General features: G+C 42.0%; 1 long non-coding RNA gene across 1 annotated transcript; it reads right to left on the bottom strand.

The window, feature by feature from the left end:
• Window positions 1-593: 593 nt before the first annotated feature.
• On the bottom strand, window positions 594-8,736 carry LOC147060445 (uncharacterized). The gene is made up of 3 exons (XR_015065532.1): window positions 8,474-8,736; window positions 5,492-5,565; window positions 594-5,229 (listed from the first exon to the last, which is right to left on the bottom strand). It is a non-coding gene; the product is annotated as an uncharacterized LOC147060445 (long non-coding RNA).
• Window positions 8,737-21,760: the final 13,024 nt, after the last annotated feature.

Raw genomic sequence — 21,760 nt, 5'->3', positions numbered from 1 at the left:
TGGTGCCTCACTTGTTTGGTTTCCCTTTTTTTACTTCTGTTGTGGTGTCACGGCAAACAAATACGAGGAGGGAATGTGGGAACGTTCCAAGTAGATTTACTTTTATCTGCCGGCTCCCCGGCCACTCATAGGATTACAGAGCCCGGCCTCCATATTGCTTCTTTTTTTTTTTTCCCTGCCATAAATCCGAAAGGTTTTCTCCCAAACTTTAATCCCGAGCCCTCCTGAGCCGTGCGAGTAATAAAGAGCAAACAACGGAGAAATAAAGGATAATGGTTTTTCATTTGTGGAGCTCATCAGGTTTTCTATCTTTTTTCCCCACTCAGCTTGTGAGCAGCATGTCGGACCGCCTGAGAGTTGAAAACATTGCAGTTCACATCATCTAATAAGATTATGGTCATCATCTGATACAATCCCAATCCATTTCTATGGTACATTTAACTCATTGACCGTCAGCCGTTTTCATATCCGAGGTCTTCATATTGCCAGCCGTTATAGAGCGTTGGGATTGGTTCTTCCAGACTCACGCAATATTGCAAATACAAAATATAACCTCAAAAACTATGAAATGAAAAAGTGGACATGAGAAATCAAAAGTTTGTGTTTATCTTTATCTGTTCTTAAGTAATCAACAATAGAACATGGTTTGGTTTCACTCAACACACAAGCGACAAGTTAAATAACAACGGTTTAAAAACCAAATTCAGAAAAACGTATTTGGAACCGATCAAATGAGTAAAGTTCAAACCCAATCGTTTGGAAGCCATGAAGGTGAATCGCCTGTTAAACGACGTGGTATCCTCAAATGAACCTTCTAGTATTTTAAGGTTGGTGCCTGCTACGCAATGACATCCCATAGCAGCAGCGCTAACACCGCTAATCAATCAAACTGCGCAGCAGATGGTACTGAGGAAGCCATCGCATTGTGGATGCTTTCAGATCGGCACTACGGAGTGGCCCTTCTTTCAACTCGGGAAGATGGCGGGAGGTCTCGTCGAACACCGGGCAAGGAGACAAAGAATGGGTGATGATTTTGACCCTCTGGTTTTTGGTAGAATGTAGCTGGAGTGCCCCATGATGCGGCATAAGGATGTTTGAAGAGTTTTGGATTGACCCCATCTACCGACTGGATTATGAAGCCAAGAGTAAAATATGAACTCGGAAGAAAGTCAGAAAAATGTAAACCAGTAAAGAACCAATCGAAAATAACTGAACTTAAACACGAAAATAAATCGATAAATACAACTAAAACATTTAGGAACAACCAGCCAAGAACAGTTTGAAAACAGACGCAAATCCTTCTGATCCCCCAAAACAAGAAACCCAATAAAAGCCCTTTTGTGTTTGTTTGGTGTTTTCTTTATGAAGGGGTGATAAGACAAAAATCCTTCTGATCCCCCAAAACAAGAAACCTAATAAAAGTCATTTTGTGTTTGTTTGGTGTTTTCTTTATGAAGGGGTGATCAGGTAATAAAAACAGGTGAGAAGAAAATCGCTTGCGTCAGCCCGTTGGGAACTCAGCAAAGCGTCTAAATGACAGACGGCAGTGAATAAAACGCCAACGTGGCGATGCCAAGCGCGTAGCCGCTAACACAAACGAGCCGACGTGCTGATTCAAAGTGAAGTGGGGAGGCCTCCACCTGTCGCCATCGCTTAAACCTTTCCGTTCAACCTTATCAGCCGGGGCGGTAGGACGCACACGTCCCCGCATTCAGACTCTGGCTTCGTCCTTGTCAACGCCCGAGACGGCGTCAAGGCGACGGCTTCAAGGCGACAGTTAGCCAAGCGGCCATGAATAAAACATCATGGCTGGAAATGAGCCGTCCAGCCATCTTATTTTCCAGAATCAAGCTGAGATTTGTTTGGACCAAACAAATATGTCGCGTCACTTTGCGGTTGACGTCTTATTTGCGGGAGGGATGTGTGACACCTCACTTGGGAAAGGATTTCAAGCGAATTTCTTGGATTTCCTTCACGCATCAATGATGATGGTCATCGCTGGAATTATGCTTTGGAATTACAATGATCAAATCCCTAAAACAGCTTGCTCTGAACATTTTGGGGAATGGGCTTGGAAAATGACTTTGCTTTAAGAACTTCTTCGGGATCCATTGAGGAATATAAAGAGATACTTGAAAAAAAATCCTAAGAATGTTCTTGATATAAGCTCGGGGCATTCTAGATATCCTGCTTTGTTTGGAAGTCTTCGTGCTGAGGCGTCTCGAGCTCACCGTGGACCTTTTGCAAATTGCAACCGCGAAGCGTCCGTCAATCATTCACCATTCAAAGCGAGTGTAAGTCATCATGGGAAAACAAAGTGTGTTTTCATGATCCAATGACGGCTCATCCCGATGACACGGCGACTCAAAGGAAGCAATCCTCCTGGCGCTTATACCAGGAATCAACAAAAATGGATCTGTCAATCAAAGCCATGAAAAATGTTGATTGCTTTTCTACATATAAAAGTTTTTACGTGTTAAGTTTCTATTTCTGCTTGGGGCGGGATGTTTTCTGCTGACGATGCAACTCTAGAGGGGAGGAAAAGACAAGCGTGTGTGCGCGTGTGTGTTTCCCCCCCCTTTTGTGTTCTTTTAACTGAAGCAGTTCGTTTTCTTCCTGGAAATTTCTTCTTATCTTTCCTGTGAGGCCTTTCCCTCAGCTAATTAGAGTGCCACCTTTGATGTTCTAATTAGACTTCTTTACATGGCAGACGCTTTTAAATCGACTCTCTAAACACGACACACTGTCCGCTCAGAGTACACACAGGCACACACACACACATGTGGCAATTTTGTGGTAAATTTGCATGTCAGGCTAAGTGAAATTGTTCATGTCTTGTGCTCCGGTACTAGTGAAACAAAGAATTAAAGCTTGTGTTAGTCACAAGGATGAGTAAGTGAAGATTTTCCTGTTAAATTAGCTTAACGCTAATTGCTTCCTTTTGTGTCAAACATAAGGTTCCAGGTCCAAACTACACTTGATTTTTTGGGGCCAAATCATGTGGTATTGGGTCACAATTTTAGGGTGCTCCAGTCAATGTGGTTCTGAGTCTGAATCCAATGTTGTTTCAGGTCCAAATGGAAAGTTATTCTTGGTCCAAATCCTGTGTGGTTAAGTGTGGTTAAGTGTGTCTACGTCTAGGTCTTCAGGATTTGTTGTTCCAGATCTAAATTTTGTGTGGTTCTAAGTGGAATTGTTCTGGGTGCATGTGTGGTTTCAGGTTCAAAACGTATCGGGTTCTGTCTCAAAATTGAACATGGTTCGAAATTCAAAATGTCCCAGTGGTCCCAGTGGTGTCAGGTCCAAAATTTCTGCAGTTCCAACTTTGTTATATGTGGTGCCAGATTCAGATTGTATGTGGTTAATCCAAATTGGTCCAAACTACTTTGTGGTTCCTAATTCCAATCCCATGATTTTTCCATGTCCAAATATCAAATGGCTGCGGGTCTTAGTCCAATGTGGTTCCATTAGTAGCAGGAACCACGTGATTAAAATAAAACGACATTCCTGAAAGAAATAATGTGAGCCTTAAATTCTGACCTTGTTATGTTTCTGGACTATGAGAAATCCACGCTGTAAACAAGTCCAATGCTTTGTCGGTTTTGTTGATTAATTGGGGAGTTTAGTCCCCAAATTGTATTCAGTTTCTGGTATGCAGTTCTTAGTCCAGATCCTAGGTGATTTCAGGTCCAAATATCTTGTGGTTCATGGTTCAAATTGTAGATAGTAGCAGGTTCATCGGTTTGTGGCACCAGGACCAAATGTTAGATGGTGACAAATCCATGTCTGGTGCTTGCTGTACAAATCTGGTGCCAGATTAAAACTGTATTATTTACAGGTCCAAATCCTGTGCAGTCTTTGGCCCAAAGACTTCGTAGGTTCAAAGTACAATGTGGTTCCGATAGAATTATGACATGGATACAGGTCCCGATCCTATGTAGTTCCATCAGTACCAGTTAATATGTGATTCAAATAAAAAGATCCCCTACTTGAAAACTTTTCCATAAAAGTTAGTCAGTATGTTCCTTAAATTGTGTCCTTGTTCTGGCCCGTTACCTTCCCGGGCTGTGGAAAAATCAACAAAATGAACAAATCCAATGCTTCTCTGTCTGTCCCATTAGTTATAAAAAAAAGAAATATCTGGGTTTGTCTTCAGAGGCTTCCGGGCTGAGCCGCAGAGGTTGTCAGTGGTCCTGGAAGCCGACATGTTGCTGGGATTGGAGTGGTCTGATTGGCTCTGGCTGGTTGGCGACGCAGCGGGAGAAAAGAGGCGGAAATGATAAGTGATTAAATCCATTGGCAGCCTGAACACACACACACACACACACACACGCACACACACATTCTGGAGTGTGTTTCTACCGCTGGACAGTAATCCTGTTAATGAAAAATGTATTTGGCACGCAAGGCTGTCATCCATCCTGCTCGAGGGAGGCAGGAAGGTTTATTGATCCTGCACCAAAATAAAAGTGTCACTAACAATACAGAAATGTTTCAGGTAACGTTCCGGTCCACACTTTGGACACAGGAGGTCAAGTGGCGGTGGCACTGGTTTTGATAATGGTCTGGACTTCTGTTCCCAAACAGCTTTTCGGGCTCTTAAATGTTGTTGCCACAGTAACGCTGGATGAAAAGCAATGATGATGTCATGATGGAGCAAATGTTCATTGGGCCCTCGGGTCCAGTGAGATCTCATGTTCTCTTTGTGTTCTGGTTAGATATTTTAGGACCAATCTGGACATGTTTATGATGTACCAAATACTTTGAGAGACTATAAATTAAGCTACTGGTTTTCAAGCCCAATAATTGATTGAATTTGGACACACTGATTTAATTGGATGGATGGATGGATGGATGGATGGATGGATGGATGGATGGATGGATGGATGGATGGATGGATGGATGGATGGATGGATGGATGGATGGATGGATGGATGGACGGACGGACGGACGGACGGACATTTTGATGGTTGGTTATTTTCACCAGCAGTGTGAATTGGGCTGAATCATCACCATTGATCGGTTAAAAGAACCCCCAAAAAAAACACCAAATCATTTCAAATGATTTTGCCCAAAGCACATTGAAGTTTTTCTTTTTGAGTGTCTCCCCGTGTCAGTGTCGCAGTCACCTGAGCGACTGTCAGCAGAATCCAATGCTTATTGTTGACTCTAATAAGGCTCCCGCAGCTCCTGCCATCTCGCCGCCATTCATTCTCCTCCAGCGCTCACCTGCCACAATTCCCCAAACGTGCCTCCCCTTTAGTTCCTGCCATGTTTTCTTCTTACTTCTTGTGGAGCAAAATTCTCTGATTGAACTGTTCTCGGCAAAGTACTGGAGGCAAAAGGAGTTTGTATTCACCTCGCTACACGCGGGTGTACAAAAGCCGCCATTGTTAGAGGTCTAATGGGAATATTAAGTACAAGCAGGCGGTGGCTGCTTTTATCTTGGCTATTTACAAGCACACAAAATTTGGAAGCTGAGGGGAATTACCTTTTTTCGTTTTTCTCGGATCTCTGCTCGAAGGCTTTCATCTCGGCGGGTGTTGTTAACACGACGACCCGCCGCTGTTTGTGGAACGAGAAGACGAATCAAAGACGGCGATTAGACGACGTGAACGGCAAAAACTAAGCGAGCAAGAAAAAGTTATATTTAAGTTTGATGTTTGGAGCTGCAGCCTCGTGGTCACCTGGCAGATCATTCCAGAAATACTGATAGTACAACAAAGCAATTTAGACACAAATTTGGACATAATGGCTTCTTCAAACTAAAATGGCCGACTTCCTCTTCAGTTTTGGACATACTAGGTTCCTATGGCTGCTTTTGGAGAATTCTGTCATGACAATCTTATCCACTCGTTTAATTTCATGGCAATCAATGACGGGGTTTTTTTTTTTTTAAGATACATTTTTACTAGGATAAAGACACTGGCAACAATGTGTGTTTTCAAAGGACATTATTCTTGTTGATAATTCAGAAAAATTGTCTCGTTTTGGAGGAGGGAAATGCAACCTACAAAACGATTTATTGTGGCCAGCAGCAACGCTTAACACCCATAACTCATATTCTCAACACAAATATATGTCGGGTAGAATATTAAAAATGTGCTTTGGGATAAACGAGCACTTGGTATGCAAATAGGAGTGTCTTGAGGCATTTTTGCAAGAAACTAAACGTTTTTACCATGATGTTGTTATAGAAATGTATCCCCAGACACAAGAAAAGAACAACTGGGACAAGAAAGAAGAAACCTGAGAAATTACTTAAATTCAAATCATTGTTTTAAAATATGTCTGAAAGTCATTTTGAATTGGACAAGCTTAAATAAGCATCTTAGTAAACCTGTCAACTGAAGGGTCATCAGGGGAAACAGCCAGTCAAGCTTCAGAACGCAATTGTGATACGCTAGACTTGGTCTCAAGCCCAAAGACCACAGACACAAAAACAAAGGTCAGATTTAAACACTGGAATTTGCAAATCCACTTGAATTTAAAAAAAAAAAAAAAGAGAGAGGATAGTCAGTACCATGAGGATAGTCAGTCTCATGTAAAAAAACTGGAATGGACTCAAACTCATCGACTGAAGACTAGACTAGAACAGCTCCAACTTCAAGCACTAAGATTTGAGACTTGAATTCGGGGCTGAGATGACATTTACATTCAAATACTTGATTTGCAAGTGACGTGAAACTTCAGACTTTAAGAAGACTTCAATCTCAAGCAAAACTACTTGCAACATTCTTATTTTCATTTTCATTCAAACGTGTGACACTTCGGATTAGATTTCCCAGTCTTCAGAAGACCTGGACTTAAATTAAAGAACTTGACATCAGACTCGAGCAAAAACCCTGGCAACCGCACTTAAAACAAAGATTGATTCTGTTGCTTTTTAGTCTCAACTTAACTCAAGCTTATCACATGATTAAAGTGCAAGAACAAAGAGAATTGAGCTGGACCCGAGAAGAGACTTCAAATTCAGGAACAAATACTTTGACTTATGTTTGCTTTTAACCTTCAGTTCTCAGTCGATAATGTGATTACAGCATGAAGAAGGACGTTTAGTATGGAGGAGGACATTGAGCCTGACATCAGCGGGGAGAGCCACAATCATGGACACCACCAGGGGATGTTATAAAGGAGGCCAATAGGGGTTATAGGAGGGGGTCCTTGGGAGCACAGGAATGAGGGTCAAAGTCAAATCCAAACATCCCGGGGAGGAAGTAGAAGAGAAGATTCCCAAGTCAACTGCTTTAACTCCCCCAGATCTACTCGTGCAACCCCCCACCGCACCCCCAGACACACAAAACACACATTCACACACTCGTGGATGCTAATCCTGTGAAAGCTGTTTCCTAGCAAGGATTAGCAGCAGAGCAAACAAGGCTTACTGCTCTCCGCTGGGTCCGCTTGAAAAATGGAGTGCAGGTGCACTTTGTGGTGGGTTGAGCCTGATGACTTGTCTCTGATGTGCATTATCATACACTGAAGGGTCTTGAGGTTTGTAGTGCAGTGGGGTGTGTGTGTGGTGGATGGGTTGGGGAAGGGGTCTTGCTCCACCAGCTGGTGTGTTTCATCCTTCAGGAGGATATTGTTGGAATTCAGGCCAATGCTGACTACAGCAGAACATCCTCTAACCCACATATCAACCCCCCCCAACCTCCACCCCGGGGAACTTGTGTTTTCACTTTTTTGATGCTATAGCAAGATTAAGGACAAGTAATTTCACAAAGCTTCTGGAAAGTTGAGGAATTACACGGCGTCTGGATGCAAAGGCTTATTCCAGCAAAACACGAGACTGGTGTGTTGGGGGGGGGGGAAAAAACAGTGAAGCTAATACAAAACGAAATTAAAGCTGCAAGCGGCGATGATTGGGGCTCTCCAGAGGATTCGATGTAAGAAAAACAGTTTGAAGGAACTGAAAGCATCAGTATGGGAGCCGTGGCATCTCTGCCAGTTTGAGGACGCTTGAATCTCGTAAGGCTTGGTGATTTGTGGGGACTCATCCATGCATTCATTGAATAATTTTCAATTCCATCTGTCTTAGTGTAAATTGCACAAATTTGATAGAAATCTGAGATAATCTCTTTTAAGGGATGCTCAAAAAAATGGCCAACATGACGCCAAAAATGGAGCCTTTAAACCAACAAGGCACCATTCCTATCGATATTTAGGCACGACTTTTTGGGAACTTATGTTCTCCTATCACACGCATGGACGCGAATTTCTTGTCAAAATAACACATTTACTGAAACACACGGCACAACAGCGGCAGTTACAGTCAGAAATGGCGAAATTCCCGCTCAGTCTTCTACTTTCGGGTACAGAGAATCCGTTACAAACATCACATTGTCCATGTTACACGCAAAATTATACATTGTACAACAATAACCGGATTTATCGTATTCTCAAACAATAATGAACTCCGACTACCAGAAGTATTGAAAGTTCTGATCATCATTTCAACAGCGTTACTCACCTGAAACACGCAGCACAACAGCGGCAGTTACGGCCAAGACCCGGCGAATCTCCCGCTCACTGTCTCCTAACTTCCGGGTACAAAGGATCACCGTAGTTGTCCCAGGTGCCTGATTGAAATCCCCAAATACTAGCCACTGATACAATACTGGACTATTTGCATATAAACGTGTTCAGAAACATATTCACAAAGAAATTAAAAATATAATTAACATTGCGGGTGAGTATGAATGTCCATTCAAATGTCCCAAAAACCACCATGGGGCCCACACTACTCATGAAAGGCATGTTCTGAAAGAAAATTGACTTCTGAGTCAGATTTTTTTCAATTCAACATTTGGGGATAATAGCCAAAATGAGCCTAACCAAAATGACTACCAGTGTTTTTTGTGTGTGTGTGTGTGTGTGTGTGTGTGTGTGTGTGTGTGTGTGTGTGTGTGTGTGTGTGTGTGTGTGTGTGTGTGTGTGTGTGTGTGTGTGTGTGTGTGTGTGTGTGTGTGTGTGTGTGTGTGTGTGTGTGTGTGTGTGTGTGTGTGGCTTTCTGAAACTTCTTCTTCTACTCATAATATTCCTCCCACATTTCATGTTTCAAATTAATACTAACTTCAGGGGCTGATTTTCTTAATTTTGCTGAGAAAACAACCAAACTGGTATTGCGTCAAACCAAAATGACAAGGCTTATTGAGATATTTATTTTTATGAATCTACTCATGATAGACATCCCTCCCTCCAAATGTCATACTCAAATTTTGGAGAAGAAATGCTGAAGAAATGACCAACTTGGCCTTAAAATAGTTGTGTCAGACTGCTTGATCTTTTTGGGCATGTCTTATGCTCATCCTTGTGGATCTACTCATGATAAACAAACCTACTAAATTTCCTGAGAATAAGCAAAACTGAGATGTTAAGTTGTGTTTTGAAATGGCACATAATTTTTTTTTTAAATGGACCAAACAGTCAGTTCTGAATACACTCTAAGACTATATTGTGGGTCTATTCCTACTAGACATGCCTCCCAAATTTCACATGGGCATTCAAAGGGGCTATTAGGGCAGAATTTTCAAACACACTCTTAAAACGGGTGCTTACCTTGAAGTTTCCATTATGCTACTGACAGTCACACAAGCGTGCGAATGATGCAGGTGAGGCGACCTCGGTGGAAGTAATTATTATTGCACTCGCTTTGTCTCCTGGAAAGACAGCAGTGATGTTTCCCCACTTTTAACAAGTTGCTGCTAACTTCAAAACAATGTTTTGGTATGTACAGTGGTACATTGACTTGGTATATGGAGAGAGACAGTCCCCATTTATTTAACAGGACAAACACACAAAAATGAAATTACCTTCACATTTTTTGTTGTTTGATATTTGTGGACTCACCAATTTGCTGATTTGGGGGGGTTGAGTATGAATCAGGTGTGTTGGAACAGAATAAAATTTAAAACAGACAGGATATGGGCTAAGGCGTACCGAACTTAGGGACCTGTTATTAACCAAAGATCTAAAAAAAAAAAAGCTTTTAAATTGCTTTTTAGAGCATGTTGATATGAGTTGTTTTTTTTACACGAGTGGTGCTTTGCTGCTATCGTTTGACACCTATAGACACATTTTTGTCAATTACTAATTAGCATCAGGGATCGGTCCCGCTAAGGCCGATCCCAAAATTACTGAAAGACATAGCATAAGATTTTAGGTGTTTTGATGGCACTGAAATGGATTAATGACCGTATATCATTCATTTCAGTGATTTGATATACATCAGGGATCGGTCCCGCGAAGGCCGATCCCAAAATTACTGAAAGACATAGCATAAGATTTTAGGTGTTTTGATGGCACTGAAATGGATTAATGGCCGTATATCATTTATTTCAGTGATTTGATATACGAATAAAAACGGTCACAGAAGGAAGTAAACTTGTAAGTCAAGGTACTACGAAGGTGGTTGGAAAGTTGCTTGAAGGCAGCAACATAATCATCACTTAATTACCGGGTAGAAGTGGAGTAGCACTCGGTGCTTCGTCCTTGCTGTGGCGCTATTTTTAATTAATGAGATACAGAACATACGTGCTGCGTATGTAAAAATAAACATGTTCGTCCTTGTCAGGGTTTTGCCTTTTATTTGTGACCAGGCGCAAAGCTGCCGATGGGTGTGATAGCGGGAGGCGGCCATGACGCCTCGCCACTTATAATGCGTGAGCACGCTCAGCCGACGGACACGTGAGACGCACAGCCTCCGTCGGGCTCGGCGACAAGACGGATGAGTGGGAGCAAAGCGCAGCATCGACACTCCTGGAGGTGACCCGGCTGCCGTGCGATACCACCAACGGCCGCTAAGGCAGCGGGTGGCGGAATATTAATAGGTCAACAAAGGGTCAACTCGCTAACTACAAGTTGATAAAGGATAGATGGTTGGTGGGAAGTTAGATAGGATAGTTGATTGGGTCACAATGTAGCTCAGTAGGTAGTAGTCTGTGGCTAAACTAAAAACCAGACTTCTCTTGTTTAGCTAGCTGCCAATTAGCTCGTTGTCAGTGGGCCTGCCTCCTGCTGTCACATCCTCCCTGGGTGGCTATGGCCAGACCAGCTTTTCATTAGCTAGCGGGAGGCGGCGATCTCGTTAGCGTTCTCATTAACAAGCAGCAAGGCTTCAAATTTATTTCCTGGGTGGGCCTCATTCCATTCGGGTTCTATGGTGATGCAGCCACAAAGCTACAACAATCCCAAGAGTTCATTTAGCTTTGTCTTTGGCTTTTGCTCATTGAGATAATTAGAAATTGTACAATATAAAGAATTAAACTACATTTGTGTGCACATGATAATAAAGACCCATGTGTACTACACAATGTTTCAGCAATTTATTATTATTATTATTATTATTATTATTATGTTCCCTTTGACAGTAAAAACGATGAAGGTTCATTGAGGCCGACAGTGCATAGTTTCATTGCATTTATTCTTTTCATACTTGTGTAAAGAGTTTCCCTGGAATGTTGATAAATGTATCAAATGTAAATTTATTGAATTTTAGTCCTATTAGTCTTTTTACATTTAAGGTGAAACTATCCAACCTGTATACTCGCAAATATTTTTACATTTTGATGCCCAAATGGAGAGAAAACATTTCACTTACAGCAATGCAATACTTTGACATTGAAAAAAATAATGTGTGTTTTAATAAACATTACCAGGAACACCTAAAAATAAATCACATTAAATTAGATCATCAAGGTCCCGCAAGGTACCTAAAGTGAAGGGGGGAAAAAACTGCCTTTGGCTATTGAGTACATAAGAAGCAACGAGAAGATTTTCTTTTGCTTCTTTCAAGGAAATTAATAAATCTGTCCAGTAATGACAGAAAAGAAATGACTAAGAATCTTTTAAGTAGCACGAGGAGACGGGACAGCTTTACAATCACAAAAAAAAAACTCAAACACACACACACGCTCACACTTTATCCTTAATGGCTGCGCTTTTGTCCTTTATTGCACTATAAAACACTTTGTGACACACTTATTTAATTAAAAGCACTAAAGCGCTAAATCATTCAGACTTTTGATGAATCAGGTGGAATAAAAAGAGGCCGACGAGGGCAGTGGCAGCGGCGGCCCAGCGCCGAAGACAGATGACATCACGCCAGGGCAACACCCGGCAATAGCCAATCAATGAGTTAATGTTATCCTGAAATGATGACATATTTTATGATGTATTGTTTCATCTGCTATATTTCACTTCACTGGAAAATTGTACCCGAGTCGTGGCAATATGGCCTTAATATGACAATGATATGATTCCAAACAAATAGTTCTCCCTTTTTGGGGTTTGCTTTAGTTTTCTTCGTAAGTTTTTTTTTTTTCTTTCAATCACTGCCGCGTACGTTGGCTCTCTTGATCCATGTCTGTGAAATTCATTTCTTTTGGGTCAAACCAAGACAGATTACTAAAAAAAAACATAAGAAAAAAAATCATTTTGAAGCAATTTAGCGTGACATATTCATGTGAATTTCAACAACCACCACTTCGTAATCACAAAGAAATTGCTTTGGTTTAATAAAAAATAAATTAAAAAAAAGTCAACATTTTCCATTTTACTGCAAATATTGGTTATCGCGCCTCCTTGACTGCATATGATCAGTGTCGGGCTCTGAAAAAATATATTTGTATCAACACAGCGAAACAGGGCCATCTTGTGAATTCCAAACATGACTGTAACGTTGTTGCAGCATCAATACGGCTTTGCTGGTGTTGTGTTCTTCTCCTCGCCTGATCTGCGACGGTGTGGGCGGCTAGTAATGGTAGGGTTTCGTGGGGGTGGGGTCAGTAGGGGGTGGGTTATACTTGTTGTCGGGACTCGGGTATAAGCACTGTCTTTGTATCGGCTGAAGCAGCTCCAGGCCCCAATGGTAAGTGACTCACATCACTTCACATTCATTCACTCCCCGAAACAAAAACAAAAATATTATTTTTTCTTTTAAAAGCGTCTTCCTCTCTGGAACGCTCGTTGACCTCGACATTGTTCTTATCCACAAATGCTTTTATGATTCATATCGTGTGTGTGTGTGTTGAGCTTGCAGTGCATTTCTATTTTGCATGTTCATGTGTGCTGTTGGGTTATGACTAAAGTGTGTCGTAAGTTCAACTCAAAGGAGAACGACATAGAGTTGCGCTGCTTCAGCAGATTGACGTCTTGACATCCTCAGGAGAGATGTATCCTAGGAAATGCTCTCGCCGAGACCGCATCCATCTAATGCACCCCCTCCACTTCCCCTCTCCCCTCTTCCTTCCCTCCTCTGCCGTTTTTGATTGATTGATAAGACCCGTGTCTTCTCTAATGAGACAATAATACCCCACGGTCAGCTCCGGCTCCCCAGGCCTCCTCAAATGCACACGGAATATTTTTTTATTATTTTTAACATGCACAGTAATCGATTACCCCCCCCACCCCAAACACACACACACACACACACACACACACACACACACACACACACACACACACACACACACACAGATAGGTGTCCAGAAAAAAAAGGTATTGTTGTTTTGTTTTTTTGACTGATTGTTGCTCGCTAGTCTATGGCGGTCGTCAAAGATCACATGACCTGGAGGTAGTCTTCTACGAGCCCCATAATGCATTGCAACTGACAACAGCCCGCTCATCACCCTGGCGACCGACTCAAATCAGCTCAGCAAAGAGCCAGAAGACAAGGAGCAGATCAGCACACGCCTCTGGGGAGTAAGCAAGAGAGGAGGAAAGATGGAGTAAAGATGGAGGTAGGAGGGGAGGGGCGGAAATAGGGAGGGACGACCACTCGAACCGCATTTCAATTCAAATGAATAGAAATCATTTCCTAATTGAACTCATCCATCCATGTTTCTCAACACGGTCGTTTATCATTTCAAACCATTTCACCCTCAAAATGTTCAGCTCTTTACTGACATATTGGGAAAAAATATAATACAATAAATCTCCCACTCCATCATTGGGGTCATGTTAATAACTAAATTAAACAAACTGTGCACTTGTCACTTTCTGTCGGGATAAAAAGTAGAATGGAAAAGGATTGGACACTAAATAATAGACAAAAACACGGCTTAGATGAAACGTGTCCTTTCATTCTACTTCTTTCAAATTCTGTTTCAATCAAAACAGTGCGGCGCCATCTAGCAGTTGACAGGGGAATTACACTAATAAAAAAACAAAACAAAAGCAGAGCAAAACAGCATGACAAACTAGTAAAAAAATCGTAAAATAACGATGGCGGGGAGATTTCTTTTGCACATTTTGTTTGTATGGCAAATCCTAAACAATAAGAAGAAAGAAGAATGGTAATATAAATAATAGAGGTTCACCTCCGCTTCCCCCCGCGCGTAGTCACGTGTTACGATGACATATATTGCAACATCCTCCCATCGGCAGGAAGCAAGGAAGCCGCTGACATTTGTGTGGACGAGCCCCCCAACCCTCCCCCCCATTGCCCGCACCGCCCACATCACCGCCTACCGACTTCTTCTGCGGAAAGGTGAATTGTTTCGGAAGAGGCGGGAAAAGGGGCCTGCAGGGTTAAACGTGTAAAAGATCGCAAGCGGCCAGGGGAGTCTGCAGTGTGCCGGAAGCTTCTCTCCGTGGAAAAGGTCAACGTGTTTAACATGAGGAGAAGCAGGAATAAAGCGCAATGGGCCGGAATAGCAGCTCACCCGTGACGTCGTTCAACATGGATGGGAAGCGTTTCTCGCAAACGAAGCTCGAGTTGCGAGATAGGCCAACGATGATCTAAATTGAATCTCACTCAACGGTGGGACAACATAAGAGTTTGGCCAAAATGGACAAACAGGAGGTCTGGTTTTCCCAGCAATCTTCAGGAAAACAAAATCACTGACAAATGCTGACACTGCTATTTTCCCAATCCTTGTCCACTTTGTCTTCCAACATTCAGACCCTTCCAAGAATGGTCAAAAATATGCCAGCGGCCAACATCCGTCTGTCCGGGGACCTCATTAGCTGCTTGCCCCCTCGTCTCTGGTGGGTCGATTGGTGCCTGTGTCTTCTGAGGGCAACAAAGAGACGAGAGACGAGTGGTCGCCGGTGAAAGGCCGAAGCGGTGACCGGAACCGGCACAAAGTTGGATCCCAATTAAATAATCAAGTCAAATATTGCACAAATCTGCCCTTCGTTGGCTCACTGTACATTGTCAATTTCATTTTAAAATTCTCTTTGATTCTTATTTGTATGTGTATATATATATATATATATATATATATATATATATATATATATATATATATATATATATATATATATATATATATATATATATATATATATATATATATATATATATATATATAATATATTCATATTTGTGTTAATTTAGGGGGGGGGGTCATGAGAGTGGTAGTGCTTGAATGCTTGTTTTATTGGCCACAGCAGAGCAGTAGGATCCATTAAAACACACATACACATGCACGCACACGCACAAATATTTCCAAATCGTACGAATAGCATTTGAGTTTGAAAGGCACTTGTCACAAATCTCTGTACAGGTGAAAAAGATAACACGTATGTATGTTCGAGTGTGTGTGCGTGTTTCGTCCGCAATTTTATGTGCGCCTAATTGAAATGAATGAATGCGTCTCCGATTGAAAGGTGCCACAGATCTTCTAATTAAAAAGCAGCCCAAGATACTGGCGGGCCATTTTTCTCCATAAACAGATTATGAAAATTATTTCTGTGTATCTGATTAGAGACATTTGTTTTCCTTAATCGGCTTTGGGCTCAATTTAATCTGCACTTGCGATTGAAAATGAAAATAAAAATCACATGACTTCACTCACTGAGACAATATGGTGCAAATGTTTATGTAATATTAATTATGGCATAAATATTCAACAACAAATACGCATTCATTGAACGTGATGAAGCTTTGCTACAACACTTTGTGGACATTAAATACGGTGCTGCCTTGAGATACGAACCAGTTTTTCGAGATACAAGCTGTCGCCCGTATAATGACCAAAAAATGGAGGTCTGAGCACTGCATTGTGGCAGTGACTCAAGAAACCAGAAGCCAAAATTCAGTTTTATGAGTTTCACATTGCCTCCGCGAGTACTTTGAGGAACAATATTTGAATCCAAACACTGAAGCAACACATGGATGGACAATAACCAACTCTCAAAGGCGTGTATTCTTTATCCTCTGCCAAGACAGACTCATTTCTATTTGGTGTTATTATTCACACATGTTTTCTTTACGTATAATGCTTTGAAAAAAGATTAGAATTTTTGGGAGGGGACGCTAAAACAGGTTAATTGATGATTTGAGATACAAACATGCTAACGGAATGAATTGGACTGGTATCTCAAGGGATCGTCATATGATGTAAATATGCAGACGGGCGGATATAACGTGTCCATCCAATTAATATCATGTAAATACGGACCAGACCAGCATGCAGGTAGGCGAACGACAAAGACGATCTTAAAAAAGATTCCAAGAGGAAGTGGAGGTGTGGATGACAGCAGATGATTCACGTGGAAGACTGACACCAGAAATTTGCTATTCCGCCAGATTCATTTCTTATTTTAATTCCTGGCGGCGGGCGGCGGCGGTAGGAGGGATGGAGGCCAATTAGCGTTAAGCGTCTTCGCTGTCAGCACTGACAGACGAGCTCCTGTGAGAAACAGGTGAACGCCGCCGCCATTAGTATTAACTTCCCACCCGCTGCACACCCACTGGGAATCCTTCAACACTGACTTGGACTATTGACGGAGTGTTCGCCTGTCAGTCCGCATGAATGTTTCGCTGCCACATGACTGGCTAGCGCTTTTAGCCCGACTAACTCAAAACAACTCCAATCTATTTTATTTATAACGCATTTTGAAAACACCAATGATTTCCTATGAAAGTGTAGAAAAAGTAATATAAACAAATTGAATATAAAAAACCTGACAGTTTAAACTTAAAATGACATAATTAATAAGGTAAAAACAGTAAACACCATGAAACACTAACAATGGAGAGTGAAACATTAATCCCTGCGACCATGAATAGGATATGTGATGTAGAAAATGGATAGATGGATAAGAGTCCAACCTTGTGTTCCTGAAATCTGATTTTGCATCCAATTAGCATGCAAGCTAACAGAAAGCCGTGCCATCCGCCGTTAAGTCGGGGGGGTTTCGGTGCGATCGTGTTCTTTCCACTCATCTTTGCAAACTCCAATTCATCATATTGTTTCCCGCTCAAATATATAAATTGGTAAAGGAAAATTCTGGATGACAAGAGCGGGGTTTGTTTTCACACCTCTGTTTTCATCTGAACTCGACCAAGTAGCAAGGGAAGTGCTTACCCACAAGCCACAGAGGCGGGCGGACGCAGCTTGTCGTTAATCCTTCGGATGAGCTTGACTCAAATTAACTGACTCGCTTGATGCAACACAACTTGCGTTGCTGCTGTTTTTTGTTTTTTTTTATCCTGCTGTCGTGTAGTCAAAGATGAATAAAACATTTCAAGTAATATTATGCGACTTCTTCATGGTTAAAACAAAGCCAATTACACAATTCAAATTTAAAACAACAACATTGCCTCCGCCATCTTGGCTCTAACACATAAAGGAAAATACCATAGACGTGCGAATGATTAGCTTGTTGTTGTAGAATGCATTTTTACTCTTATTGAAAGAACATTATGTTTTCCTGGTGTGGTGTAACAATGCCTGTGAGTATTGTCTGTCTACATGTGTTGCTTCACTGTTTGTTTTGTATCCATCACATACATTGCTGTCACACCATCACGACCTTGATGCTAGCCCATCTATAGTAGTGTTTCCCATGATGAGTTAGCATCGAGCTAGTGTGCTTCAAGTCGTTCCATTGTCAATAAAACAAATAAGATTAAGCATTTATTTCTTGTGACTCTATGTGTGACCTCACATCCTGCTCTGGGCAGGAAGTGGCCTGGTAGCGCTCGCCGCCGCCGCCGCAGCAGCTTCACTCCCTTCCGTCTGCTAATGGCCTCCCCCAAAAGGTTCTCCATTATAATTGGCGGTAAGATTGACAAACGGGTGTCAGCCGTCAGGCCTGCCCGGACGGCGAGGCGGGCGCCGCTGACAATAATTCAAATAAATCAGCTGCCAGGCCTTGGCGGCCCTCCCTCCAACATGGCAGCCGCCAGCGACGAGAGAGACGAGGGCGACGAAGCCCTTCGCGACACGTTAGCATCGCGAATGTTATTAGCGGCAAAAAGCTGCCAGCTTGCCTCCACGGGGAACAACAGTCGTCGTTAGACGCCTGGCGTCCAGGAAGCGACTGGGACGCGGGTGCCGTGACCAAAACGAGCAAATGCAAATTAGGCAAGTGGGATGATGATGATGATGATGAAGATCAGCTTCCTCATGTGATGTATATTGCTTTATTTTAATATTGAGTGACGTCACTTTCCTTTTTCCTGACACTTTCATTTTTATAAACATCCCTTGAGTTAGTATGATTTCCAATTTCAAACGTTTATAATTATAAGAACTTGCAAATTGAAATAATGAAGAATTAACAATTACATTAACATACAAATAGTTCATTATTAATCGTAATAAATATTGTTTTCAATTGTATTTTATTTTTATCAACATGTACACTGTTAGCATGCCGTCGTCACGTGACTCCCGAGGCCTGCAAATTTTGGATGTTACTATCAATGGTTGGTTTTCCTTTTGAAAAAAATGAATATGAAAAAGCAACATTGATTCTTTGTGTGTGACAGAGAGCGAGATTTTTTTTTTTATTGTCTTCGATATGAAGGTCAGACACTAACCTTTGCACAAGCACACATTGCTTGTGTGGGGCGTGTGTGCGTGTTGTGACATTTCTTCATCATCTCATTGGAAAGCAATCCACTTTAAGGACATTTCAGGTGGAGTGTTTTACAAGAGTTGATCGCCAGTCGACCTTCTCATCCATGCCTGAAAACAAAGAAATAAAAGAAAATGTTTCCGTTGTGCATTTCAGATTTTTGTAGGTCATCGAATTTATTTTAGGTCTTCGTTGTCGCTGAGACTAAATGAATCATCTCATTGGCTCGAATTGTTCCCCAATGAATGTTGCACAAATTAATCCTCAAAAGTCAACTTGACACGCCAACAAAATATTCAGAAGACCCAAAAAAAATCATGCCTGACAAGACGAGGAAGTCTGCCATTTTGGTTTGAAGTGGTTATTTTAGGCTCAGACCATTGAGTTGTATCCCCCGGGCTCCCGAAGCAAGTCTGACTTAGTAACAAGAAATTTGGTGGTAGATGTCCAAAAAAAAAAAACTCAAGAAAACAAATAGCCACTGTAGGTCCAATCTGGCTATCTCCAGGCTTCCTCCAAAGACAAACTTGTCCACCAGCGTTTGATTGCCACCACTTTTAAACCCTGTATAGTGGACAGATGGCCATGACCACATTATGAAACATTTGTGTTTTGGCCGTAATGTGTGGGCGGCAGTTTCCGAACAAAATCTGCTCACTCGTATCGAGTCGTCCGTCTGTCTGCCGCACCTCCCAGTTTCTACTTGAACTTGAATTGATTTATTCTCGTACTTGAAACTATTTTCCGATGTTTAATTAGCACTGTGCAAAATGAAGCCCTGATGTGTTTGCTTCTCTGCTATCTGCTTCTGACAGCCGCTCTCGTCCTCATCGTCCCGTTCCCGTAGCAGCTGGATGGTGGCGCTGCCGAGCTGACGAACAAACAAACAAAACAGAAACATCTGCTTGGGACGCTCACCCACAGGTTTTATTTTGGTTGGTTTTCCGGAGGGGAGGGCCCGTACATGGGCGGCCATGTTGTTGAGGCCAGGGGGGGCCACAGAGACCCTCCACCAGGACATGTTATCACACTGACACACACATCAATATAAAAATACAGTATACACTCACTGCAAAGGGATGCAGCGTGACAGTCACTGTGAGCACACACACACGGACACACACACACCATAGGGAGTAAATGGGCTGTCGTTGCCATGGAAACAGTAGAGTCCCTCAACATCCAGAGAGCCTTCAGAGGAAAAAAGAAGTGTTTGTCTCATTTTTCATTTATGTGTGTGTGAGACTCTCGATCACACACACACACTCATGCATACAATGTATGTGTGTGTGTGTGTGTGTGTGTGTGTGTGTGTGTGTGTGTGTAGGTGTGTGTATGTGTGTGCGTGTGTGTGCACGAGTGCAGCGGAGGCCCCTCTACGATCACAAAGAGCAGCTCTCATCCACGAGAATCTCATTTCACGCCCTGGCTTGGCATCGCCGCTTCTGTGTGTTATTGTAGTGTGTGTGTGTGTGTGTGTGTGTGTGTGTGTGTGTGTGTGTGTGTGTGTGTGTGTGTGTGTGTGTGTGTGTGTGTGTGTGTGTGTGTGTGTGTGTGTGTATGGTGAGATTATTCCCAATAAAATGCAAGATGCCGTCAATACAACACAAGTGGAAGATGTCCAAGTGAAGCCTCTTCATCTGGATTGAAAAGCTTTAGTGTTGTTGTTGTTGTAGGAAAGTCAATTAAGTTTGAAGAAATATATTGGGACACGCGAGGAGTGAAAAGCGAAGGGAAAATGTGTGTGTGTGTGTGTGTGTGTGTGTGTGTGTGTGTGTGTGTGTGTGTGTGTGTGTGTGTGTGTGTGTGTGTGTGTGTGTGTGTGTGTGTGTGTGTGTGTGTGTGTGTGTGTAGTTGTGAAATACATACAGCAAGTGAAATTAAAATTTCGGGACACTGGAGAAGTGAAGAAGATGCTGACCAAAGTATTGAGAGACAAAGATGGTCAAATTGTGGGAAGAAGTAATTTGATGCATCCAGGAAGTGAAAACAATGCCAAAAGTATTGGGACATATTGGAAGTGAAAAGAAAATGTATTAGGACATAAAAAGTTTAAAAATATAAATAAATAAACAATATTGGGATGCATAGGATGTGAAACAAAAGTCAGTCAAACGTATTGGGACAGGTGGAGTCGTTTGTCATTGAAATGACCACATAGACTGTGAATAAATATTTTTGCCTAATGAAGCTTCTCCTGAAGGGGGAAAAAAAAAAGCGTGTTTATTGCCTCCAAAAAGTTCATTTCTTTATTTAATGAACAGCTGGTGTGAGTGCAGCCTCCTCACTTTGTCAGGAAAAATCAGACAAAGTCTGCTTTTATTGTGCTGATCATGGAACACATGACGTGTGCGTGCGTGCGTGCGTGTGCCTGCGTGCGCAGCAGATGGACGCTGACAGCACAAGTGTGATCCGCAGCAGATTAAACAGCTTCCAGCATCATTGCCCGTTTCTGCTCATTTTGTACATTTTTATGGATTCTTTTTATTTTATTTTTTTATTTCATCACCGCCCGCCGGCGGCTCTTTGCATGCAAAGTATTTTGCATAAAGTATGTTCATAATTGCACTTGAATGACATTATTTGAATAAAAACACATTCCAAATGCACATCAGTCAAACCCACGAGCATTTTGGATTAGAATATTTGGAATAATTCCAATATTTGTGCTGATAGAATGCAGGAATGTCATGGGTTTTAAAAATAGTTAATGTAGGAAGAGTGACAGGTCACGAGAGTGGAGACCTTTCCTAAGGCCAAATTCGTTTGTGAGAGCTATACAAGTGAATGGGTGGATGAAAGATAGAAAAAGTGACGGATGGATGGACGACAGATGGACGGACAGATGGACGGACGGACGCACGGACGCACGGACGCACGGACGGACTACAAATTGATAAATTCATGAATGATGATGATGATGACGATGATGAGACGATGATGA

This window comes from Syngnathus leptorhynchus, chromosome 2 (genome assembly GCF_054491065.1).
Source record: "Syngnathus leptorhynchus isolate UIUO chromosome 2, UIUO_Slep, whole genome shotgun sequence".
NCBI classification, from domain to species: Eukaryota; Metazoa; Chordata; class Actinopteri; order Syngnathiformes; family Syngnathidae; genus Syngnathus; species Syngnathus leptorhynchus.
Note: the sequence above shows the minus strand (reverse complement) of the source record. Positions and strands in the feature narration are given on the sequence as shown.